General features: G+C 41.8%; 1 protein-coding gene across 3 annotated transcripts in view; it reads right to left on the bottom strand.

Annotated features, from left to right (window-relative positions):
* The window catches only part of PRDM16 (PR/SET domain 16), a 345,169-nt gene that overhangs the window by 209,629 nt on the left and 107,642 nt on the right, over positions 1–27,898 (bottom strand). The window lies entirely within an intron of this gene.

Below are 27,898 nucleotides of genomic sequence, written 5' to 3'. Positions count from 1 at the left end.
GAACAAAAAGATAATCCTCACCTACAGAACTCAGGTAGAACTGAGGTAAGAATATTCACACTGGCTGCACAATACTCGGTGCTACTGAAGGATGCGATGGAAGCTAATTGCAGGCCCCTCACGTTATACTGGGTCGGGGTTACCATAGCGGTTGTCTTTCAATAGCGGAAAGAGGGAAGAACACACAGAAGAGGTGTTCGAGGGTCTCTATAACCATTTATTGTTTTAACTGGCTCGGTATATTTTGTAGGGGAAACAGAAAGGTAAAATCCGACTTAAGTTTGGTAAGAACTGCTGGCCTAGTATTTGGGTTTCTTGGGTTCAACACGTCACACGACAGAAGCTGTGGCTGATGTGACCTTCCAGCTGCACCTCAGCAACGTACCAGTTCAGGTCTAACAAAAGCATCGCTAGTTTGTCACACTGCTTTAAGACTAATGTGTCCTACGTGCTTCAACAGCGAGCATTTTAAGCTACACTCTCAACCACGGTACAGGTATCGTTTCATGAACGCCACAGGAGGGGATCTGGTTTGCAATCGCGCTACAACAGCCGAAGAGAAAGCCAGGGAAAAGCTGCACCCTTCCTTCTGTTCCACGCTACGTCTCATCAACTAGACAGAAACAGATTAACCCAGGTAGTATTACAACATTATTCCTTAAAAAGAAACACAAGCATGGGCCTAAAATGCTTAATTAATTTCATACTATACAGGATGTAAGAATTTCAGAGGCGAGTCACTATTTCTTTTTTCCTTTCTTAAAATAATGATTTGTGTGGCCTTTCCACAAAAGCATCAGCAGAACTGCAGCTGCTTTTCTTGCACCTCAACTTCTTCAGTTGTGTAAGGTAGTAGAAAAAAAACCACATAAGAAGATTTGAAGGGGATGTATATAGAATAAAGGCAAATCTTTAAGTAGGAGGAGTTAACATTACTAGCCAGAATTGACAACTGCGTCCAGTCAGAAATACCAGATGAAATTTTTCATGCGTAGTATCTTTAGTATGATCACAGCACTGTTCAGCTCAGTGCCTACGGAAGACCGGGAATCAAATCAGCCTGGAGGATAGGAGGGGAGTGTGTGTATGGTTGGGGAAAAGAAACACCACCATCACCACCCCAGAAAAATTTTAAGCTTCATTTTCCAGCAACAAATTATTACACTTCAGAGAATTACAAGTCAATTACATTATTAAAACTGTAAGAACACGCATCTATTTTCTGGTTCTATATTGGCTTGTACAAGTTAAAAATATTCTTCAAACATCCCTTCCTCTTCCATCACCTGCCAAAAACAAAAAATCTAAGAGATGTTTACCAGAATGCATTGAAAGAAAACTAAATAAGAAAAAAGACTATGAGCATAGGATTTGGCTAAGAAGTTTTCAGAACAATACTTTTAACAGGAAAATGACAGTCTGCTGAATCCAAAATCCTTCATTCGGACATGCATTTCAGTGATTTCACGGCAGAATTCTGCTTGCTGGGTGCAGTTCTGCTAAGAAACGGCCACATTTCCTCCAAATCCATTTATGGATCAACCAAAGAGGCCAACCTTCCAAGGGAGCCTTGTTGTAAGGGCTCTTAGGGCTTCCCCCAGCTATTCCCTGCTGCGCAGATGGGATTCCACAAGTCCCCGGACCCGTAGTTCTAACAGAGACTCGGCCACATTTCCACATGAGGAGCCTGGACCCCACAGCTGGAGCTCCACTTTGGGTCCTCCCCCTCTGTGGCAGGGATCTCGGCTCAGCGGATGGCAGCCCTCGGAACCCACAAATACACCTCGGTTTTCTATTTTCAGAACCAAACACTCCAATCATTTCAAAATTAATTGTCCGCTTTCCTCCTTTGCTTTTCTGACCATACAAAATTTTGAAATCTAAGTCTTTTAATTACAAAATTAATAGGATTTTGTAATTATTTTTTATTATTTATTTTTTTTTACAAAATTCCCCAAAGACAGAAATCTCTCATTTTTGACCAATTTTTCCTTGGACTGGTGTGAAATTCCCCCAGTCAAACCACATTCTGATGTACTTGTGTTTGGAATACGCTTATTCTTATGAAATGCAGTTATTACTGCGATACTAGTGCTGAAAGCTCCTGTGCAGTGCGATTAACCAGCCCTGCTTAGAAGAGAGCTGCTTCTTCAAAGAACTTGCAAAGAGACAGAAGGCGAAATGCCTTATAGAGTCCTACAGTCGAGTCACATAGCCGCAGAGAGAACAAAGAGGCTGCTAACAGAGCTGGGAAATGAGCCCAGGTCCTAGCCGATCACCTTTGTGAGGAAAGCCTCCTCCTCCTCACTCCACAGGTAGAAGAGAAAGCAAAGAGGCTTCAGGCTGCAAGACTGCCATTACAGTTCCTGTCTGAAGAAAGTACCTTCACCAGAACTTCTGACCTCACAAATACCTGCATTAACTGTGAATGGAGGTGATTTCCACACCCCACCCCCCCGAAAGTGGACAAACACAGAGCAGGGCATGGACAAGCAGAATTCTTCCCCTCCGGAGAGACCCCCCCTGCAGCGCTGCCTCCAGCTCTGGGGTCCCCATCAGAAGGACACGGAGCTGTTGGAGCGGGGCCAGAGGAGGCCCCAGAGATGCTGGGAGGGCTGGAGCCCCTCTGCTGGGAGGACAGGCTGAGAGAGCTGGGGGGGTTCAGCCTGGAGAAGAGAAGGCTCCGGGGAGACATTATTGTGGCCTTTCAGTACTCAAAGGAGGCTTATAAGAAAGATGGGGACAAACATTTTAGCAGGGCCTGTTGCAATAGGACAAGGGGTAATGGTTTTAAACTAAAAGAGGGAAGATTTAGACTAGAGTTAAGAAAGAAATGTTTTACGCTGCGGGTGGTGTGACAGAGGCCCAGGTTGCCCAGAGAGGTGGTGGATGCCCCCTCCCTGGAACATTCCAGGCCAGGCTGGATGGAGCTCAGAGCAACCTGATCTAGTTGAAGATGTCCCTGCTCATTGCAGGGGGTTTGGAACTGGATGATCTTTAAGGTTCCTTCCAACCCGAACTATTCTACGATTTGTAGAAGCACCTCCATAGTTTGCAATCCAAACCCAGGCCTGCGGTCACCGCTAACCAGGCTTCGGTTACCACAGAAGTGTTTCCAATCAGTCCCTCCTACCATGCTGGAAGGCCAAGAACTTCAAAGTTCTTTTTAAGACTCCAAAAATATGCTAGACAATAGTACATTATTTACTTTTTTGAAATGTTGAAACTCTTTGGCATTTTAAGGTTTGATGTTATAGGTTTATAATTGTAGCGATCATTCTGAAACATTCCTTGGCTAGCCAAAAGAAGGAATTCAGAGGTGAACAGAAAAAAATATGCAAGCTGCTGTCAACAGAAGCAAAACCAAACCCCATGGCACTGGCTTCTCTTACCCACTGCAGCATCTGCGTTCTGACTATAAAAGCCCGAAGCCTGTGATTTCCCGAGCCAAGCTGGTGTGCTGCACTAGAGAGCCCCTACACAGCGGTGCAGAGATGTGTTGTAAACAAACCAACAGATTTGCAAATAGATACGTCATTGATAGATTTTAGGGAAAGAAAAGAGAATTTGTGCTAATTCCATACGACCTCCTGCACTACTCAGACCACAGGACTCCTCTGAATTATTTCCATCTTCAAGACCAAAAGGTGGTACACAGCTTGTCTTTTAGGCTGAAAAAAACCCACCCAACTAAGATCTTCCAGCAACGGCCAACAAGCCCTGGGACACTGCTCGGCTCTTACACCCCACTACCAGACTCTGCCCAGCAGCGGTTACTGCTAAGGGAAAAGGGCCTGTACCACACCGCACACGCACAAAGCACACGGCTCCACAGCAAGGGCTAATGGGGGAATTATAAGGCCCTTTGTCTCCTCTCTCCCTGGCAAGCACTCTGCCTCCTTTTTACCTTCTGCATTCAACATCTCTCCCTTTTCAATTTTTGAGGATGTCACCTCTTAACCTCTTGAATGAGCTACATAGGATAGAATATCTTTCACTCAAATGTGTGTTTTCAACCCTTTAAAGACTCCTGACTGAACCATCTGTGGTTTTTCAACAACTTTTTTGAACTATCTATATTAGAACAGGCTAGAGGATTCCAGCATCATCCAAGTGAATGCTAAATCCAGAGAGAAATTTTCCAAAGGCACTCCACTGAGGATGACGGCCTTAATCTTTGGGATGCATTTACCTCTTCAGATTGTTAATGCTAAACAGGGCCTTGTACAGATTTTACAATCTCTGTCATACAAAGTATAATACTTTAACATCATACACTGTACTTAAGTGAACAGTTACTCAGGCATCATAAACTGTTTAATCAGAGTTATAGAACTGCGCTCATGTATCATATTTCCTATATCTGAAAAATCGTATACGTATATATATTTAGGTCCAACTTCCCAGTGCACAAACAGCACTAATGAAATTTCACTCTAACTAAATAAGAGCATTTTCACTCTAATTGTTTGAGATTAAGAAGAAAGTAAACTTCAGAAATCTCTGAAAGCTACTAGGAAATAAAAAAGTAATTACTATGTACCTTCAAAGTTTTTGCCACATTAATTGGAGTGCTTGTTAGCATATTAGAATACTCTATTTGAATTAAATGTGATGAACTGATATTCATATGCCTCATATCAAACTGAAGCAGAATTTATGTTACCTCACAGGGTTTAGCTGGCAAGAAAACTGTAGTTGTAATAGAAAGCTGGGTGAAATGGTAAAGTAATATTCCAAAATACCAGTCAGTAAGAAAATTAAGATTCATTGTCTCAAGCAAAAATGGTTCACATAAAATGGCATTTACTGAAAGTTAGTTGCAGCTACACCATAATACATCCATAGCTATTAATCACAAATTAATCTGAATTAACAAAAACGCAAGTATTCCCGTTAGCTCGTGCATCAGCTTTGTAGCATACAACTTCAGCCGTTAATTGAAACTCAGCGTGGATTATTATTTCCTTCCAATTCTGCAGTTCACAGAGCAAAAGGGATGTTTGCTAGCACCCAACTTTTTTAATGCTAAACAAAAGATACCCTATCTGTTGAAAGGGAAAGCATCTCAAGGAACTGCAAACACTGCTTGCTTATGCACCAAAATATTATTCTAACAGGGAAGCCTCAGAACAGAACCTCTGAAAGAGGCACACAGAAATGCAGAGTCAGATTTAACAGAGGGAACAATGCAAAAGAAGTTGCAAGCAACTGAGATGGATGAATAAACTGACTTGGAAAACGGCCAGCTCTGAGCAAGTGACCAGCACTGACCAGAAAATCAGCTGAGCTTCCCAGTCCCCGTTCTGGAAATTCTACCTGATAGGAATAAAACTGGTATAGAGACGGTCCAATTTATTAATTTAATGTTAAAGAGTTTTCACCAATCAGAAAATTACGCATAGACTGAACAGCTGCTCCCGGTCAAAAAAAATAAGCGATATCCGAAGTAATTATCAAGCACTCCCAACAGAGTAGTGACGGTCTGGAAGCATCTTTCAGCTGGCCCAGGCATTTCATAACATCAACTCTTACTATGAAGAGTCAACAGAGCTCTGGTAGGTAAAGAAAGATTCAGGGTAAGCAAGCTGAGAGCCGGGCCTTACATATACAGACTACAGTTCTATACAGCAGTATACAGTACTCAAGGGCAGTTCTCTGCATGTGGCCTGTCTCACCCTCTAGAGGCGTAGAGGCATCCCTGCTGACCACGTCCTACGAGAACACACCTACGATGATGCCAAACATCAGATGAACATGAAATAAGCTTGAGAAGCAAGTTACACCACCAGTTCTGAACACGCTAAAGAAAAAAAAAAAAAGAGGGAAAAAAAAGGCAAGTTCCAGAGAGCCTGAAATACACAACAGACAGAAAGCTTAAGAGTGAAAACTGTAGACTCAGAGGGTAATAATGTTTGGGGATTTTTCCAAGAGGAGTCAATTGCTAAGCTACAACATTCATATGTAACGAAAGCGGAGCTTTTTTTCATCCAAAAAGGAAAAAAGGGGGGGAGGGTAACAGATGAAGGGGAAAAGAAAAACACATTTGTCATACAATACAAGTAGTTGAAGTATTTTGGGAACAGATTTGCCATCTCTCAATTAAACATGAGGCAGCATGACTGTGCTTTCATTGCACAGTAGTTTCCACTATGATAACAAGTCCAACAACCGCCCCATTGTGGACCATGCAGAAATGAGAGGGACTCCCACAGTGCATATTAATGACTGACCCCTGATGTAATCGGGGGGAAACAGCACCCAACAAAAATTACAGTTTTCACTGCAGCGTGGAAGACAGTTCTTGCTGCCAAACAGAAACCATCAGGGAAGAATAGCTGAAAAAGCAAGGCACGACTTAAGGTATACATACTGCATCTCTTCTATATCCTCAGAATACACCTTCTGTGTGAAAGACATCTCCTCCTCTTTTTTTTTTTTATGCCTAATAAAGATTTTCCTGAGTTCATGCCTAAGAAACCTGGTGGCAGACTTTACTAAAGCAGAGGATTTTGATTCCTCTGCCAACATTTTTTCGCTCCAGCTTTTGAGAAATACAGAGAACTCCCTGCTACAGCTTACAAATGTTTCCTCTGCTAAAAAGTGCAACCCTCCTTACTCAAACATGTCGCCAGAAACAAGCTTTCGTAAGTATGATATACTCCATAATCCTGAAAATACTTGTGGTTGCTGTAAATGTTTTCTCTCCTAGTATTAGCAAGTCAAATTATTTTCTACTCTATGATTAGCCTCTTTTGCACTTAAGAAACAGGAATTCCAACTGAGTTGAAAAGCAAAACTAGGTTTATTGGAGCACGACCTGTGAAAATTTTCAAATGATACAAGTAAAGTATAAAGACACCTCGCTACTGAACACTGCTCATTTAATTTCTTCTATGGGACAATCAAGCCAGTTCAAATTGAATTTTAATTTACTCTGAAGTTGAACCCGCATCTGACTGACTTCATATTTTCAAGAGAAATCATTGCACACAGGTAATCTTTTCCTTCTGCCTTTTCAGTTGCTAAAAGGTAGATTTCCCGACAGCATACAGATGTGCTCGCAGATCTTCTCCACAGGCCATGTTTACTCTAGGGATTTTTTAGGCAAATTTAGCAGCTGGGGTTTAGTTTTGATTAAAGCTGAAGCATGTGTGACAAGTCCAGCTACTTGCTCCACTTCTTCAGTATTGATCAAACCTCCTTAATTTCTGGCTATTGCATTGCTGGTAGGCCTATAATCATTGCACTGCAGAATCTTCTAGATTGCCCTCAGTGCACGTTGTACCGTTTATCAACCCCAGTGCTCCTCTCAGCGTTACTCGAGATGTAACACAACCGGTTAAAAAAGAAAAAAAAAAAAAAGTAGAGAACATCTTGTTTAGGAACAATCTTCAGTTCTGCTGAGTTTCCCCACAAATCGGCTGGCTGCTGCTGGAGAGCTGTGGGATGTGGCCGTTCACTGGTGACAACCATGCTGTCCTACGTCTGCCCCTCTTCTAATGGCAAGTATTTCAATGCTCTGGAATGTCTGGTTATGTGAAAAGCAGTACAGAAATACAACTTGACCTTATTGTTATTGTCGTGAAACTAAAATTAGTCCTTCAAAGCTCACTAGCAAAATTACTCAATAAAAAGACCCATTGAAAGGTTGTTTCCACAGATAATCAGATATGGGCATAGGCTTAAAATCTGTGTGACACCAATGAGGTTCTCGCAACAATGAGAGCGATGCGTTGGTATTGGTAGGGATCTCATGAATAATATATTTAGCAGCTATAATGAAAGAAAGAGTCTGATGTTAAAGGAAATGGTGGTAAAAGAAACAATGCGTTAGATTTCGGGTGGTTTTTTTTGTAGGTTTTGCATATTTTTTTTAATATACTTATTATTTTTATATATTAAATTCTGCTAAAGAAATATCTACTGATCTGAAGTGACTAAGCATCTTCTACTTTCACAGACACTGCAAAGAACATCTCCAGCTCCTTCGCTAGGGACACTGACAGAAAACACCAAGAATGAATTCATACCGGGCAACCAGGGTCTGATCAGTAAGCACAGGCTGCCCTGAATTTCACTGACCTTGAAATAAATATAAAACTGGGCCCGATCCTACATTCCTGCCATCCTCAGAACTCCCACGGAGAGCAATGGGAACAGCAAGAGCAAAGAGAACACCAGACTGAGCCCATAAGACTTCTGTCACACTCCGTGGCACTGAGCTGTTGGCTGACACCGGGTGACTTTCCACACTCAGATTTGGCAGACAGCTCCAGAACGGGATGTTCGCAGAAAACAGCTCATTTTGACTTGTGCATAAACCAACAACAGGCTGAAGTCCACAATGCTGCCAAGTCAGAGGATGCTCTTGTCAAATTTGTCTGTATTAATACAACATATGCGCAAAAAACAGGTGCTTTCATTTTCTAAACAACAAGGAGAAGAATTACAAGCACCTACTGAACTCATCCTTTGCCTCGGAAGCTGACCTGGAATCTCAGGCCCAAGAAAAAAATTTGAGAAAAGAAGTAGAAAATACAAATACGTACACAGAATCGTGACTTCGTACCTAAGACTGAGACCACACAGTGACAGACTGACAGACTCTTTTTCCTTAGGGATTAACTGGCTGTTGAAAGTTTTTTTTACTTAATTATTCAAACCCTGCAAATCATTCCTAGCTGTTTAGAAATGCATACGGTATTAAAACCACAGTATTGTCTAGAACTGTTTGGGTTTGGGCTATTATAATATAAAAGGTATCATTAGAAAAATACCCGCTAGGCCAGGACTTCCCTGGGATTCAGGTGACCTCAAACATCTTTTCCAAGCCGAAGAGGGACATCGCCACCACCTTTACAACTCCAGGGAACATATCAAGGTTCCTGCACTGTATGGATTTTCTTTTAGAGACATTCCCCAGGGAAGAAAACAAAACAATAAAAAAAAAAAAATCCAGATATATTGCTATATTAGAAAGAAAGCACGGAATACTTCACACCTCTGGAAAACAAGACCACCTACATTTTTAACCACGGGGTGACAGGATTCTGTCTCTATTTGCTGTACAGTCAATATGTTTCATCAGCAAAAATAAAGTCGTTTTTATGACCGATTTGTAGACCAGCAGAGCTGGAACAAATCATCAACATTACAGCCTAAATCAGCCAAGAGTGCAAATACTTACATTAAGCAAGTATGTGCTTAACTACTGCCAACAACTGACAGGCTTCATTACCTCTGGATATTGTGCTGCCCATCTATAATTTATTTCAGGTAAATTATAACAAGTACCTACCCTATACCCTGCCATTCGGAATTCTGCATGAACCCCACTCCCCGCTCTCACTTCATCCTGAACAGGCAGAAAGCCGACAGCCAGGCGCGGACCAAAACTTAGAAGACACATCTATAAATCACAAAGGCCACTGGAAAGCACCAAACTCACCCACCCAAACAGGGACCTCAGAACAGTGAATGATCTTAGTGATCAGATTGCCACCTGATGGCCACAGCTGAAATACAATAGAAAATCAGAAACCTACTCCCTACTTGGGCTGAATCGGTCTGGCCTTGGTTACAAAGCCTGATTGCCACACATTTCAAGCACTTTGCAGCACCAGGAACTGGCATCCCCTCTCACGCGGGCTCGCGTTCTGTAGGATGCAGGTCTCCTGCAGCGTGCTTTGCAAACAGCAGCATCAAAATAAAAAAGTCAAGGTGTCCAACACAATCCTCAACAAGGCTCCATGATTCACTTCATCTGGAGATGGTTTCCCAGTCACTCCACTGGTGACGGTAACCACCAGCTGCTGGCAAGGCAGTTCACCTACAAAGGCACATTTCCCTCAACACACAGGGAGTCTTCAGACTAAAGAAAAGAATGCCTGGTATTATTAACACTTCAAAGAGTTTCCATACATAAGCCAAAGACCTAAAATTCAGTGCAATAGCATCTCTGGAAGCTCGTCTGAAATATTTAGGTTTCCTTCTGCCAGAAAGGATGTAATTTAGTGCCAAAACTATGGTGACAAGAATTATTCCTCTTTCATTAAGGATGGGGATGAAGCACTAAATGTTTCATAGCCACACAAAAATGGCTTTTCCTCCATCCACAGACAATATTAATTTAATTGTAATGGCTGTAAAGCAAGGAAAATAAAGAATCGGTTACTTAAGATTCTTGAGCCTGTCACACCCTTTCTTCCTCCCATTCATCGCAAGAACCCTCTCCTCCATCTAAGCTGTACTGGTAGGTAGCTGCAGCATTTGCTGGGGGACGCCGGTCAGAAAGCATCACATCCAGCACCGAAAACAGGCAGTGCCACAGAGCAGGCTGCTGCCCACACGCGGGGCCACCGCTCTGCACGGGCCTCAGGCCACGGAGCAACGCGCCCGAAGGTCTTCAATCCAACTCTAACGGCCGCAGGAGGAAAAGTAAATTCTGCTCTAAACGAACATTGAGAAGTGTCTTTTTTCTCTTTCGTTCATTCATGAAAACCCTTCATCTTCACAAGTTTTACAGTTGAAAAAAGACTTGGGCAGTAAATGTACTGGGAGGGAAGTGGTCACAAATGGGAAGTGGTTTAGCTAACATGCCACCGTGCCAAAGGAGTGCCACACGATCTGTTTCAATCTTTGGGAAATTATACTCCTAATAAAATCCTCTATTTAATTTTTTAGTTTAACGGGCACTTCTGCTATAACTTGCTGTGATTTTGCCTATTTTTTCCTCCATAGATGCTTGAAATAGTATCTAGAATATCCACTTGATATAGTAATATTCCTTTCCTTCAGTTATCTCCCATTTCCCCCCACCCTAAATCCTGGGCCTTGAATAACAGATGACACTAACACATAAAGCACATTAGATACATTTCACAGTGAAGTAGGACTGTTTCTTCTTCAGAACGCATCCATAGGTTTTTCACAGGCTCCCTGACTTTATTATGTGAAAGCACCCAAAATGCTCCAATCAAAAAGAAGTGGGGACAATCAGAATGGTTCCAGGTGAAGATCTGGCCTTCCATATTCCCTGCTAAAGATGCAGCGGTCGCACAGTTGCGATAGGTAAGTCACAGGTTACTGTCCTTGTTCCAGCTGAATTCCACTGAACAGGTGCGCCGATAAAATTCAGATTTTGCTGACCTCAAATCACGTGAGCACAGAGGCAGACGTGAGCTGACACCGTAACAAACCCTTCCTCCCCAGCTCCAGCGCACATCCCAACTCCAGCTCTTGTTGGTCTGTATTTTCTCTTAGAACACTGTATGTACATTTTCCTTACACGCTACAAAGCACGGTATTTCAGGAATGCTCAAGAAGCAGGAAGATGCTGATTTTGTATAAGGGATCCTGGAAATCAGGGATCAGGTAACACAGTCCTGACAGACCCGGCTGTTCAAAAATCCGATTGCCAAGCTCACTGTAAATCAGGAACATCACTTTGTGGTAATTAGCACCTCTGCTGACGAACCATGTGAATTATGCCATCCCAAAACACTCACATTTTCAGAAGTATCCATGGAAATTTTTATTTATACATGTCATTGAAATTAAGTCCAAAGGAGAGACAAGTTTTAACACATCTCCTGTGTAAAATTTCAGGCAGGGGGAAGCTCTGCCCACTTCTCTCACCACGGGAAACTTTTGCAGTTCCTGCTGTATCAGAGTGTCCCAGTCTGTCAAATTACTCCGTCTTTGCAAGTGCTGTTTAAGAACAAAATACACGAAACTTCCCTGAACCTCTGCCTAATGCAGAACTGCTGCAGAATACATTAAAAAACAATTTAGTCCCGGCGAATACTACGAACTGCCGAGTTATTCAGAGATGGAGACAGTGAGGGATGAGGCAGGAGGAGACAGGACGAACGAAAAGGAAAAGGAGAAGGACTATGATAAAAACTAAACAGTTGCAAACGTAACACCTTTTCCATGTTTCATTTGTGTATTCTTTTTTCAAGTTTCACATTTATGGTCTGCTTTGTCTTGATTATAATTATACCTAAAAGTAGATTCAAGTCCTTTTACTAATAAGAAACAGAAAACAACTTCCATGAGAAACGAGCTGGAAGAACAGATAGTGACTGAGTACAGAGCACAAGAGCTCATCAGAGGTATTTTTCGATTAGCGTTCTAAAAAACCAGTTCCTTCAGAACTTGGCTGTAAGAACAACAGGTATTAAGGATTTAAAGTGCCTTTAGTTTTAAGTAAAAAAATTGTTTTCTTTTATGAAGGGATTTCTGCTGGCAGAAATGAAGAATAAAGCTTGAAACAGTATTTCAATGTGTTCCTTAATGCACATTTTCCTCTAGTAAAACCTGCAGGGAAAGTGTCCAAATTACTCTCCACTAAATGCCAGTTTTATATTTCCAGTAAAAGTCTAGTTCAACCAGGCATCAAAAATGTTTCCACGTAAGGTCCTTTTAGAATCCAACTCTTAAGAAAATGTTGTTGTCCATAACTGCACTTCACCCGATCTCTCTGTGTTCAGGATTTTGTTTATATTTGAATTCAAGATGACATTTCTACAAGTTGTGCTCTGTTAAAAAATTAATTCAGTGCATGTTTGGATGCAGCAGATAAAGTAGGTTCTTTTAAGCCAAAAAACCTCTATTATCTCATTATTAAAGGCACTGGAAAAAATATTAGCCTTTGGGATTTCTGTCTCTAAACTGTTTACAACATAATAGCTCCAATGAAGCGTCACAAGAAATGTACAGTGTATTAAACATAACAGTCGTAACAAACATTTGTGAAGACTCTATAGAAATAATACAACAGAAAGAAAATCTGCAAAGGAAGAGATGAAAGCCTAAAGAAATCGCTCCACTTCGTAAAGAAAAATCATAATTGCTTTTCAATAGTTTGCTTATTTTTGCTACGAAATACCTCCCCTTTAAAAATCTATAAAACTATAGAAATGCTCCAATTCTACAGAAATTTCTTTGCTGGAAATGCAGTAAAGTGGAACTTTAAAAATGACTGCAAGATAAACTCTCCGCTAAGAGAAGTGTTACCTATTTAGAATAAATAAATAAATGCAGTTAGACGAGCTCTCCAAAAACTAACAACTGATGCTGGATATTTCTCTCAGTCCTGGATGTCAAACCATAGAACAAGAATAAAGCATTTGTAAGTCTCCAAAAGGAGACCTTGCAATTGGAATTCACATCTTTGCCAAGTGAAAGCTTTTCGGCTGTTGTCACCGTCTCATTGTCATTCCACTCACTGTGGGTTCCCCAGGGTCCAGAACAGGAGCCCTGGCATTATTAACATAGCAGATTAATAGCAGTGGGAAAAGACATTTCCACAAACATGCTAAATATTAATATTAATCGATAACAATTTATATTTCCTAACGTGAGCCAGACAAACATACCCCAGGCGTGGAGGAGAGGAGGGCGGGCAGAGCAAGGAGAGGGACAGTGGCAACAGACTATGCAGAATAAAAGGGAATCAGTGAATCAATGCAGGACAGAGCCTGAGCCGTGAGGTGGGTGTCAAAAGCAGAGCTCTATTTTCCGAGGCACAGAGGCACACATTTTAATGCCACAATATAAGTTGGATTTTCCATCCCTGGCCAAAAAAATTCCAGTGAAGCTCACCAATTTTATATCACATAACAAACAGCAGAGCTCTGCAAAAACAGTGAAAAACTGCTTCATACTACTTTTACCATCCTGAATAACACTGTACTCTACAAACTGTATTTTCCTCAACACTCATAATGCTGTATAGATTCTTTTTTTTTTTAATTCAGATACGCGCAGATGTACCAGATTTCTAGATTTGTATTGCAAGTCTGCCTTGTACTCAGGTTATTTTCCACCACTTAGCCCTTATATTTTAAAGCCCAAAAAACCCGTAAAACTTGCTGCATTTTTTTCTAATGGATTAGCCCAGTCAAATTTTTAAAATTCAGTCTTTGAAAGTCTTTATCATTATCTCACATACTTTTTAATTATGAACAGCAGAAGGCAAATGGACAGCCCTGTTGCTAAAGAGGTTCCCAAATTATCCACCACACAATGTCTGTGTTGGTTAAACCAAATCAAACCATCCCAGCTCAAGACTCCTAGCAGAGCCTAAATCCCACTCGCTTACGGAGCTGAGTCCTCCTAGGGCCATGTATGACAGATGGAGTTTTTATTCACAAAATTCATGGACACATTTTTGCAGCAGCCTCAAACTTCAGTTTAACCTAAGAATCATGGATTTTCCAGACCTGAGAGTCAAGCGAAGAACTGTGTTAAAACTCCTCTTTGTACAGAAGGGTCTGTTCCCCCCGAAACAGGCTATACCAAGGGCTGTCAAACTTTAAGCTGAAACTTTTGTTTCTGGAGATTTTATACAACCGCATTAACTGGCACACTGAAAGAACGCGCGCTGTCTCTGTGCCCAGATGGCAGCAAACCCTACGATCCCCAGACGGAGGACAGCGGAGGCCATGGCACCGCACCATCCCTGTGCCGAGCTCCTCAGGGTTGGCTCTGCCTCGCCGAGCATCGAGAGCCCCCGCGCCGGGCTGCCCCACGCCGTGGCTTTGGAGGCACAGGCTTCTTTACCTGTTACTGGAAAGCACCCTGGCTCTGGCTGCTGCTCCCGAGTTTCTACTCACAACCCTCAACTTTTCTTCTTTAGAAAGCGTGGCTTGGCCACAGTCCCGTGTCCCCGTCCCAAGCCTGCGGTTAATAACCACCAGGCTGTGTGGAGAGGGCGCTCTGCTCAGGCAGTGAAGAGCTCCCTCCTGGAGGCGTTAACCACAGAGACACATTCCCAGATTAGACAGGGGCTGGGAGCAGAGGCTTCTGCTCAAAAATCAACTGGAAATGGCTTTCCCGCTTTCTATGGATTGGCTGCCGAAGCCCGCGGAATGCTGGGGGGGTTTACAGCCAGCCCCTGGCTGCGTCTGATTTCAGCGATGGCACACAGCCGTACCTCGCCTCCAGAGCCCACCACCCTAACGGCAGCCTTGAAACCACAATCAGACTCACAAATAGTTGTGTTTTCTCTGTGTCCTGGGCATCTAGAGCCCCTCGTGATTGTACTGTCAGTCCTTTTTTCATAACTATTAAAAGCAGGAATTACCAACTGCTTTTCCTTAACAGTAATTGCCCATAAACTGATGCTGCAGCTTTACGGAGGGAAAAACACCGCAACAATCAAGCACTACAATGGCAAACAGCCACAAAGGTCCGATGCAAATCTCAGGTTGAGATGCACCTCTGCCTAAATCCATTCAGTCGACTTCCAGCTCACGTTTAACCCGTCAGATTTCAAACATGGAAATAAGGAAAATTCAGCAAAGACTGATTTAGAGGTCTCGCAAATATTTCCCACCATTATTAGGCTGAGGAGTCAAGTTATTGACATCACGGGAACAAAATGGAACTCCTTTCCTGGGCCAAGCACCTTTCCTCCAGCTACCAGTGTTCTGATGGATTACAGAAATGCGTAACTACTACGAAAAAATGGAATTTTAATAGGGCAAGCAATGACAGTAAGAAACACAAATGTTTTTTTTAAAATCCCATTCTCTGCAGAGATCTCTGTCTATTCGTCCTCAAAATGTTTCACATCCTGGTTTCAGTAAATGTTTGCATTGTGAACACCTCTGCAGAGACTGTTCGGGGCATTTGTTTCCTGATCACTCAAGTGCTCTTTAAAGACAGGCTTTCCTCTCTACAAGAAAAACAAAAGTACCTGACAAAGAACTAAGCATATGTTAAATCCTAGCGCTTTTTTCCACTGAAGTCTATTTACAAGTCATTTCTGACTGAGAAAGTGCTCCTAGACTTTTTCTGCAAAATGTGGGACAGGAATGACGGCTAGTTCAGCAAACGATGGTGGGACGTAACACTACATACACTCCTTCCCTCCCCCTGTGTGAACAAATGCGGTTAAACAGGTGGGTTTCCTGAGCATTTTGCAGACGGGTTACAGGAACTCGCCCAAGGAGCTGCGAATAAAAGTCAAGCAACAGCAGATACATTCCCAGGAATCTCATGGTCTCCAATGGAAATTCACCCGATGCCAGGGAACTCTGCGGAGTTTTAGACCCATTCAATTCACAATCACACCACAGTATTCTTATGGCTTAGCTTGACAGATCCATTAACATGATTTTTAAGCTGATTTCACTAGATTCTGTTTTCAGTCAGAACCTGGGAAGCCGTGGAAGCAGGAGAAAGACGCGGTGTTTGCAGGGCACATACCCACACCCAGACAGAGGTACGCTATCCTGCTTCCCTCCACTCTTTTCCAAAGCAATCTTGGGTGTTGCACCCACCACCTGGCCCTATTTAAAGCCACTACATTATTCTAAAAAGGATTATTTATACTAAAAACGCTCCCGGGACTACTGTATTTGTATTTCAGGGCTGCTGCATCCCCTATTTCCTCACTGCTTTAATATAGCCTGAGGCAGAGCGGGTGAAATGACTTGCGATGCCACTGTAATTTTTATCAAGGCTTGTTCCTGGTAAAAAGCCTCTTTGTTTCAAAGAAATGTGATTTGGCCTTTTTCCTCCTCTGCTCTATTCCTTGGTTAATATACCACTTCCACTTGCCCTGGGGCTAAGAAAGGTATTCCATGGAATTGGTCAAATCTCACTGTTTTTCTTCTAAATCACAACTGGCTTTTTTTCCTCGACCCTTGCTAAGCACTATCTAAGCTGACAGTCTGAACTTGAGATTTTATTTGTGCCTTAACTCTTCAGCTCCTGGATTTGAACAGTCACATGGCCGCGTTAAGGAGATGCACGTCAGGACGGGTCAATCTGCTACGGCAAAGGAGACGGCAGCGATTAAGAGCAAGGCAGGAAGGAGAAGCTCTGGCTAATGTTATTGACTACCTGAAGCAAAGTCAGCCGTCTCTGAAAGAGGTATATGCAGCCAGGTATTTATTTACTATAAATTTGAAAATTAGTATCTTCTGCCCAGCTGACACCTTTCAATCTCATTCATGGAGTTTAAAAAACACTTTTCAAGGATAATTGCAGAAGAATATAATATATATGGAAAAAACACATAATGAAGCATATAAGAATTTATATCTAGCATTGTGGAAGCTCCAATTCCCCACCAAAAATACTTCTCTCATAGATATGTACCAGCAACAGCTCAATGTAAGTTAAAAACAGCATGGATGCTTTGGAAAAAAAACATTATCATTGTTCTCTTTAAATAAAAACTCCAGGCTAACGAAAGTATACAAAAGAAAAAAAAAATCAAATCAGTCCAGATAGCTAATGGGCTCAAAACACTGGATAAGCAGACTTTGGCTGCGAGAGCCCCGTGACTCTAAATAAAGAGAGCAGGGCTCCCTCAAGTAAAAGGCATGATTAAAATTACAATTAAAACAAAAAACCACAAGACAACAGAGAAAAGAAACATGAGTCTTGACGGCTTCACCATTCTTTTGCTAGACTGGTGCTAGACTGGTTCTTTTACAGAGATCCACCATAGCGGCATTTGCTGTAGGAAAGCTTAAACCTTTTCCCAAGTGACGTTACACTTCCAGCCTCCTCTTCTGGAAATAAGACGTAAACCAAATCCTGCCGTGAGCCCCCGTCAGGGACCTTCCAGGACCTCTTAAGGAGTCCAACAGAAGCAACAAACTGTAGCATTATGGCATACTGAGTTGTACGCGTCCAAAGCTTAACTTAAATGACTTAAATGTTCACACGTAGATCAACCAGTGAAATTTCGCTGTGCAGCTCGGGCTTCTCCCTTCTGCATCAGTACCTACAGAACAAGGAACCAATACAGAAGTGCTTGGAGAAATATTATTCTTTCAAAACTTCTCATGGCGATCCCATAAAAAATGATACAACTTTGAAATTTTATTTCATTGGAAGAAAGATATGAGGTCAGATTTTTCTTTAATAACATGCTCCAAAATACTTCAGTTCAACATTGCCAAATCACTTCAAGTTATTTCAGCATAACTTTATGGAACAACCAGCATTTTAGACTTGTTAAAAATGCCTTTTCTTGTTGCAAGTTAAATAACACTGATAAAGTCCCACACAGCAATTTATTCAACAAATATTGTCCAGCCCCATCAGAAAACTTTTTACAATGAACACACCTGGTTCTTGACCTAATTTCCTAGCACCAGATATCTGTGTGTAAATTCACAGATATGTTATTAAAACTATGAATGATTCTACAGTGTCCTAGACAAGGCCAACACAATGTGTATTTCATTTGACATAGTATGGTTTTATATAAGCAAGTACCAGTGGACTATTACATAAGTTACTAAGTTTAAATTTATATTTTTCAAAGTCTTTTCAAAAGACAGGCTCTTTGGTTCTTGTGTACCACAAAGAATTTGTTTTTAAACACAGTAACACTTAACCCAGATTTAGGATTGCTTCATCGAGTTTTAATTTATTCTGTCTCTCTCACTGACAAATAGGGTAGACTTTCCTACGAAATACAGGCCAACCCCAGTGTTCAAGTACACGAATAAAATATACTTCGAAAGCAGGAGCTGCAGCAAGAAGTTGTTTGCTGTTCTCCTGCATTTATACAATCCCCACAGTCTCTAATACAATGTATAAATTATAAACTAGGTGGTTCCGATTATTTATTTTTTTTTTTGACATCTCTAAATTGGTCACGTTTGGAATCAAATTCCTTATTTACCAGCACTCGGAAGCGCTGCCCGTAGCTGAGAGTAGAAGGGAAGAACACTCCACCTCAAAGAGAAACACTGAACCTGGACAATACATCATTATCCCATATACTACTGCATTTTCACGGAGGAAAGAGGAGTTAAGATCCTAATGGGATCTTTAACAGTCAAAACCAATCAAGACTTTGCTTAGTGTTTGATCTGAAAGATAGCATCTCCACCCTGAACTGCATGACAATTAATAATCCCCGATGCAGGAAGTTTTCGCTACTGTTCAACAATTTAAACACTTTTCTAAACTTTGCTATCCAGGCAATTGTATCCGCATAAAGTGGATTAAAATCACAAAAATGGCATTCCACTTTCTTGTGGTTCTTCTTTTGAGATTGTTTTCCTAGATGCAGCAAACATGTTTACACTAAAATTAAATTCAGACAGAAAAAGAAGTTCATTAAAGGAGACACAACCCAAAAGTATACAAAGCCTTTACTTCTCCCAAGATAGCATCTACACCTTGTTGTAAAAAGCAATGCATTTCTAAGTAGTATGAATATTTCTCCTTGTGTTCACTGAGATGGTCTTTGTCAGAGCATCGTTGCAGGAAACAGAAGAAACGTGGCATCCAAGACAGCCCTTCCTACAGCGCCCACACGCGCAAAGCTGCAGGACGCTGCTGTGCCCCGGTCTGCAAAGCAAGCCCGGTCACGTAACATTCATTCCAGCGTAACATTGAGGTCTTTTGTTTGTTTGTTTATTTTAAAGCTTCCCCATGTTTTCCTTCTCTAATCCTTCCCTTTTTCTGCTCCCCAGATAGCCAAACATATGATAACTGGGAAGATATTAAAGATCCCTAACATGTCAAGTGGTATTTCTCTTCATGTGAGTGACTTTAGAATGGTGAAATTGCTTGAAGATGATTTCCTGTACGTGTTTGACAAAACAAATAAGGCCTTAGTGCAGGGTTATTTGACATTTGTTTTCTACTTAATACTAGGATTTTCAAATGGTCCTTTCAAACAGTACAGCCTGGCAAAAGCATAAAAATTGTGGCTAATGCGAGCAAAAAGGAGTTGATCAAAGCTCCCTGATCATCCGTAAGGGTGCATCCATCTACAGCAGTTCCAAAAACCAACACCACAGGACTCAAGCAGTGTTCCCACCTTGCACATTGAGAGTCATATGCTCTATAGATTGCATCTAGAAGGCAATTACTAACAGAAGCCAACATTTCTCATCAGCACAGACAGAATCAAGAGTCCTCATGAAACCGAGCCAAACTCTTCTGTCATTACCTAGGAGACGTAGCTCACTAGTTACCAGGTAATCAAGTACCAGGTCCCGCTGCAGCATCAAAAAATCCTGCCAACTTCTTCAAGGATGCTGCCTTTGCATTGTCATTTCTTCCCAACACACCCCATTCTCCAGTCTGGTCTCAAAAGCCACCAGGGACAAGAACCACCTCTCCCCGAGGACCATGCCATGCCTGGGCTTGGCAACAAGTGTCAACAGTGATTTGAATACTCGGGTGATTGGAGGCTTGATTGGGAAGGAACTGATGGAAAGGAAGAAGCTACCAGCAGCGCTCGGCAAGCACAGAGAGGTGGCTTTGTCCAAGTTCTGCGCCCAAGAGTGGCCAGGGACTCTGGCTACGTCCTTGAAAGCATGGAGGGAGGGCGGGATCCACGACATACTAGTATTAAACACTCATCCCCACTGTGCCAGATCACACCTCTTTTGTTGTCTCTCTCTTCTCCCTCCCAGTGCAAACACAGACACAAACTTTCCAAAAGCCTCTGTGCATCTGAACAAACCTCTTTGGAACACAAACAAAACCCCCAACAACACTTGCCACATCCTATCACAACCGTAATAAAGATGTTTATAGTTTTAACCATCAAATAAAGTGCTTAATTCCACCAAGCTTGTCCCCTCCACTCAGTCACTCCACAGCTTCATTTAGCAGGCCAGTGGTAAAAAAAATTCATTAATTTTTATTAACAGGGAGAGCCATTTGTTCCCTGTGACAATATTTGACTTGTCGAAATGATTTTCACCTCTGCCATGAGGTGCGCGCTCCCCACATACATCACCCGATTACTCCAGGAGCGGCCAGAGTTGCAGTCATTAGCCAGTGAATTAACGACAATCCACAGCGCTATTAATCACGCTGACAAAAGCGTTAGCTTGCTGCTGACCCGAGCACGGCTCTGGGACACGAGCAGAGGAAAGGAGAGCACAGCCACAGGGCTAGGAAAGAAAGGATTTTTTTTTTTAAGCTGCTGAGGCAGGGAAAAAAGGGATAGAGAAAGAGAAATTAGACAGTAACAGTGGAGCAGAAGCAAGCTGCACATGAAAACTGAGGAAGGCACAAAGGTTCCAAGAGAAGGAGGAAAGAAGGAGAAATATCAAGTCTCCTACTCCAACTCAAAAGTCCTTCCATTAAGTGCCGTGTATTAATTTCTTTTTAATTGTCTAGGTGGTTGAGGGAGCCTATTCCACTTTCACCAGGCTGTAGCAAACCTCCACACGAGCTGTGGTGACTTGCCGCAGTCTCAGTTCAAGTTTCCGTCTCAAGCTGCGCGCCCTTCCCCACCAATTGTCACCCCCACACACGCTCTGCAGCTTTGGCTGTTAACAGAAACCCGAGCAGTGGTGGGAAAGAAGGTAACGCTTTGGGTGAGAAGAATATCCACCACCAATTCTGCCATTCCTCCAGTAATGTCCGAGGGAGAGAGAGGCAGGAATGGAAATCCATGGAGGCCTCTCCCCTTGAAGATTTCACGGAACCACATTACATAAGGAACTGAATGAATCCTCCTCTCCTACTTCCAAAATAACGGTCTCTGAAAGCTGTTGGCTTCCAGATCGTAGAGCACCAGCCACTTGTGCCTGGAAACACTTTGAAAGAAACTGTCAGTGTAACACACGGCACTTTCTGGCATCTAGCCCCCATTTTTTTGTTTTTACGTGGCCTCTGATTTCAACTTTCTGAACTGTGCAAAATATTCAGAAAAGATGCAAGCCAAACCACTACAATTCTTTGAAAACTTAAATTTTTTAAATGGCACAGTCTTTGTGTTTTTTATGACAGTGCTGCAGTAATCAAAAACAATACACGCATTTGATTGCCATTTTATAAATTGAAAAACAGCGTCAGCAGAAACAGCCAAAGAGGGAAATCTGAAGAAACGCAGTTCCCGTACAAATGCCTGAGGAAGGAGACTTACACATGCTCTGTGGTAGTGGAAGAACAGGGAAAAGAATGAATCTTTGCAATAGTTTTGAATGTTCCTGCTGTATTGTACAAGCAGTGGCAAAGAAACTGCATTCTTTCAGTCTTACCCTGTACCATCAGTCCGTAACTCCCACTAACACAGTTTCAACAGTAAGACCATTGAAAGTTATGAAGATAATAAAACCATGGTGAGAATTCCAAAAATCTCTTTCGAAAGTTTTTACTGCTTTTTTTCCATTCATGACCTAATAAGGGATCTAACAGAGAATTTTCAGAAGTGCGCAGTGGATTCTTCCCCCCCCCCAGTTATGAAAGCATGAACAGCAAAAGACTGTAACTAGGGCTGCTGGAATAACCCCTGGGAGGACCAGTGCCATAAAGCAGTTGTCGGGGTGCTCGCGGTGTATCACCACCTCTAATAGACATTATGCCTCCGTTGCATCCCACCATCTACTAATCAATTCTCTGCACTCTCAGTTCCCTCAGTCACAGTTTCTCTTTCTTGAAAACCCTTTTTCAAAAGCAGCAGAACTGCTACTAAACACGTTGGTGTTGTTTCACTCTTACCATACAGAATAATTTTAGAACCTGTTTCTTGTTACTCACTTTCACCGGTTTAATTCTCCTTTTGCAGCGAGGAATGTCGTAAGGAAAGCCGGGTTCGGAAATCCATGATTTCCTGCCAGTTAATTCATTTCAGCAAAACAGAAGGCAAGGTGATATTCCTGTTTAATGTTGCAACTCAGGTACAGTAACAACCAGGGGCTATAAGGGGTTCCATCTGCTGCCATTTTCCCTGCACCACTGACAGCACCAAGTACCCACCTTGTGCCAATTTATACTCTTCCACCCTGAAGCCATTTTGTCCCATTTACAACTTCTTCAAATTTAAACATCAAAGAAGGAGCAAGAACCGGTCTAGGTGCAAACCACTAACCCTGGTTCTACAGCAGACTGCTCATCCACTTGGATTAGCAGAGGCTCCTGTGGCCTTACGCACAATACAATCGACTACCTTTCATTTTTTAAGAACTCAGTCTTGATGCAAAAATAGTATTAACACTAAAAAGCAGCATTCTACTTAAAATTTGTGCCACGTGGAACACCTGTCTGGAGTCACCTGATTCAGGACTAGCTGAGCAGTGTCATCCCAGCCAGCCAGGTTTTAAGGAGGATTGGAAAATTGGGGCTCTGGGGCAGCCTGCAGCATCCGTCTCCCTCAGGCAGGAGCCTTCCTCCCGCCCTGTCCCATCCCTTGGCTCACGCAGCGAGCACAACTGCTCGAGGAGTTGGAAAGGGATGGGGAAAGAAAGACCCAGCTGTACTACAGCCTCTCCGACAGAGCGACCCCATGAGTCTCTCCAGCTTCCTCCGTAACATCGCATTCAGCATCCCCATCTCCTCACTCACGGGCAGGAGATCACCAGTCAGAATAATGAAATAAAGTTAATTGTCCCATGCAACAACTGGTGGTTGCCTCTCCGTTCCACCACCTTTCCAGCCCACTGGCACACAGGCTAGTTACACTCTCCATTGTCGATTAGGGAGATTTTCATTGAGACTTGATAGCTAAATGCAGAAGGATTTACTATAAAACCTGATACAACTCTTAGTCCTGGAGAGATCTCTATGCGTAGATCTACACAACGCATTTCCTCCTCTTGTATTACTCCTGCTGGAAACACTTCTGTTGGGCCATACACCATGGCAAAACCATTCACATTCCAGGCTGCCCAATAACACCAACAAAATGCACAATCTTCTCTTCCCTACAGCTTGGACTTTGCCAGGCCACAGCACACAACAGTCAACTGCAGCTGAACAAGAGATTTTTCTGCCTTTGAAGCTATTATTAAGAAAAATATTTAAGATAAAAATATTTTTACATTTTGTTTCTGACTGGCCAGCAATAGTCCCACATTGTTTGAAATATTAACTGTTACCAAAGGGAACTTAAATCTTTCTCTTTAAGAGGAAAAATTCTTATGCTCTCAACTAGGTGTCTAAATGACTGTTATTTTTCACTGTTTATTTTTCAGGAAAAAATGCAGATGGCACTGGAAATATACCAATCAAAATTAGCGTTATATTTTTATTTAGAACCAAATACAGCTACTGTCTTCTAATATTGTCTATTAGTAACATCATCCACCCGGAACAACAAAACAAAAAAAAAAACCCTCTTCCTGGATGCTCAAGAAAGCTCTATACCCTGTAAAGAATACTTTTTAGAAATAAAGAAATAAATTTCAATTTCTGTATCTTTTTGGTGTTTAAACTTAGGTCACGCAGCACCCAACTTCATCAAACTCCACATCTGCACCCAGTTTGGCGCTAAGCCTTTCCTTTTACTTTCCACTCATTGCCATTCTGCCCCCCTGTCAATAGGTCATTTTACATCTCATCTGAAAAATCTATTTTCTTACCTGTCTTTGTGCGCAATGCCTTCCTTCCTATGTTACCTACTGTTTAATTAGGCGGTTGATTTAGAATACTATATGCATGGAACTTATTACAGAAAGTTCTCTTTTGAAATAACATTTTTAAAAATTACTTTCCTGAAATCAGTGATAGGTTCTTTATCTCTGCTTTGATTTTTAAGAGATTTTTCTTTGAGAAAAGAGATGTCTGGCTTTGAAAGAGAGAAAGATCATCTTTTACTTGCCTGGGGCAAGGTGTAGATTCATAGTCCCTAGCTTTACTGCTCTTGTTATAACCATCAGGAAGATAGAAAGGAAGGTTAATTAAAATTAAAAAAAAAAAAAAAAAAAAAAACAACCAAACACAAAAAATCCTCTCCTAACCTCTTTTTGCTGACCAAACGCATGGTGCGATGCACAACTAGCAGCCAGTACAGCTCTGAGATGGTGAACAATGAAAAGAGCTTCTCTGTTTATTTTTGTCAGCTCTTAGCCATTCCTGAGAGCTCTTCCAGTTGAGCTGAGCTCACTATTTAAATTGCAGCACGTCCCTGTTTCTCAGATCTGTGCTCTGGACCCTACTGATCTAAAAAAGCGAGAAGCAAAAATCAGCATGTTGATGTACAGTAAACGATAAAAGCTGTGAAAGCATGCTGCTGCCCCACAAGGCAAGTTAGCAAACCTTTTCCAGCCAGCTCCTGAATACGATCCTTGCTATCCTAGGTCATGAGTTTTTAGCTCGTTCTCAAAACAAAAATTCATTTAAAGAGCTCAATGCATGTTAAATGACAGCATTTTTTTTCCAAAGTTTTCGATTAACTGAAAAAAAAATAATTGGATAAACTCAATTCACAATGTAATCTGTTTTTCTAAATCTGGGACATCTTAGTCCTTTCATGCTTTCTCTCTTCTGTTTGGAAATTTAGGTCATTTCAGGTCAGAGCTAAATTTTTTAGTTTTTCTGAAATAAAACACTATAAAAAATATTCAAGTCTCTGTTTGGACATTGTCATTGTTTTCCATTTTTCTGATTGGAGCTGCTTTCCAAATTCTACCTCCAATACTTTTTTTTTCTTCTTTTATAAATCAATTAGGTGTTTAAAAAACCCCAACATTATTTAAATCTGGACAGATACCCTACACAGAGACGGCAATTCATCACTCGTGTCATCTTCTCTAGAATTCTAAGATTCATCACGGCATTTACATAAATATGGGAGAACTGAGTAAATGGATCTGAACCGGATCATCTCCCCCGTGGTCCACACCAGCATCGTGTCAAGTTTGCCCTGCTTTTGTAAACACAGATTCAGAGATCCAGAGATCACAAAAAGGAAAATCTGGCACTTAATGTTTTTTCCGTACCACTTTCAGGCTGCTTTATATCTTCTTCTGAAATGCATGGTGAATGAAAACATTAAATGTTTCACAGACTTTTTAACTTAGGGTCTTCATCCCCACATATTTTTCATATTACTCATATTCCCCTGCTTGAGTTAAACTCAAACAGGCCTGGAACAACTTCATTAACATAAAACCACATGATAATAGGAAACAGAGCCTTTTAATGGTTTATTTTCTTATTATCTTGTGATATATTTCATCTTCTCCCCCTTTTCACAGTGCTACTACATTCTGTTTTCACTCTGCTTGCTGGTTCTAACCGAGCCCCGGCTTGGCAGCAGGGAGCAATCGCACAGAGAACAGCAGATTCCATTAAGTCCGGGCACTTTTGAGCTCACGGCCTACAAAGCCCAGTGTCACTACCTTCGGGGAGAGATCAGACCCAAACTTTCACGCCCTGGAACATCTTCCAGAGCTACACACCAGTTGCAGCGCTGCTGCCCTACACCCATCCGACAGTCGGCAGAAACCCAGTGGCAGCTGAGCCTCCTCTTTCCCTTCCCTTCCTTCCTTCCCCGCTCACTATTTGGGTGCTAGGAACACTATTTGGGTTTGATCAAACTACCCAGTTTGGTACCAGGGCAACCATAAACGCTCCAGTAAAAGGTATAAAATGGCCTGTGTTTAGTTTTAACTTAATGTATAAGCATACTATGCTATGCCCTGACCTCACCCAAATAACCCCTGAATAATGCCACACATCATCTGTGGAAAATTTAAAAAAAAAAAAAAAAAAAAAAAAAGAGTCTTTACCCTCTAAATTTTGTAATAATTCATAGGCTTAGATGGCCAGGGAATATGCCATGGGAAGCTCTTTTGCAACAACACATTTACTTTTGTCCCAAGACCACAATTTCAAAATTCTGGAGTTGCAACATTTTTTATGACGGTTAAAGGAATCTGAACTTCATGAAAAATTGCATCTGTTTTGGGATGGCTCTTCTAACTTACTTCGGTCATTCTTACTTTTAATAATGAATAAAAAATTCCTCACAGGATTTCTACTTTAGAATATTTGCTTTTATTTTCTTGCCTTTTTAAATGTGTCTCAAACAGCATTCACAACAGCTTAAAGGCTAAAAAATTGCTACAACTCCCTTACTCTTCTGTACACAATAACTTAAACCCTAATTAATCAAAAAACACAAGGTAAGTGTATTATGTCTGACTAGAAAGTACATTAACTTAGTATTCATTGACTGTATTTAATCTGTTGCTTGAGAGGCTCAGTAGCAGCTTTAGACTCGTCTTTAAAAAGGAATGGCAATTTCTAGGATTCACATTCTATCATAGCTCAAAGTAGGTTCTCTGAATAAATGGGAGATGGAAATCAGTGAGATATATTAGCACCAGTATATATTTTTCATTTCCCTCTGTCTCTGCTTCCAAAAGAATATTGGTGATGAATTTGCAAATGGTTCTGGATTATGACAGAGTTTTTTACCCTTCATTATTTATCCCCCCACTGAACACCTCTATTAGAGATTACAGTGACAAATGCATGAATAAAAGGCAAAGACAATATTTTAGCACTGCGGTGTAAATCTCCTTTTACGCATTATTAATTTAAAGAAATCCATTATACCATACAGCTCTGAGGGGAAGACAAGGTTACATCAGAACCGTTATCGGCAGCTGGGGGTCAGCTGGAGACAGAGCCCCGCTGCCATCACCCTGCGACGCTCAGTCTCCCAGGCGCCTTCATGGAAATCTGCATTTCTTTCCTATTCTTCTCCTCTTAATTTCTTGCTTTGCTTTTATTTAACACAGGCACGAGGCGGCTGACAGCCTAGCTGAGCTCTGCCTATCTCAGACTGGACACAGCGTGGGCAGAAAGATGACCAGCGTGCCTCAAACGTGGATTATTCTCCAACTCCCACTGAGGGGCATGGAAGGAGCTACCTCTCAAGGGTGAGAGAAGAATCAATGCTCCTCCTTTGCCAGCTGGGCACCTTGGGCCATCCGCTGGAATTCTAAAGAGAAATGTGTGTGGTGATGGGAGAGGAAGGTGGGAGAAATTAGCACGTGCTGAAGAAGGGTTCTGCCACTGTGGACCCTTAATTCACCGTGACCTGGACTAGGGCCCAAACTTTTATCGCGTGGGCCACCCACAAGCTATTAAGGTAGCAAAAATGGTGATCCTACTCTATCTAGGCCCTCTTTTTGTAAAGCCTTCCATATATGCAAAA

Source organism: Larus michahellis, chromosome 16 (assembly GCF_964199755.1).
Source record: "Larus michahellis chromosome 16, bLarMic1.1, whole genome shotgun sequence".
Classification (NCBI taxonomy): domain Eukaryota; kingdom Metazoa; phylum Chordata; class Aves; order Charadriiformes; family Laridae; genus Larus; species Larus michahellis.
Note: the sequence above shows the minus strand (reverse complement) of the source record. Positions and strands in the feature narration are given on the sequence as shown.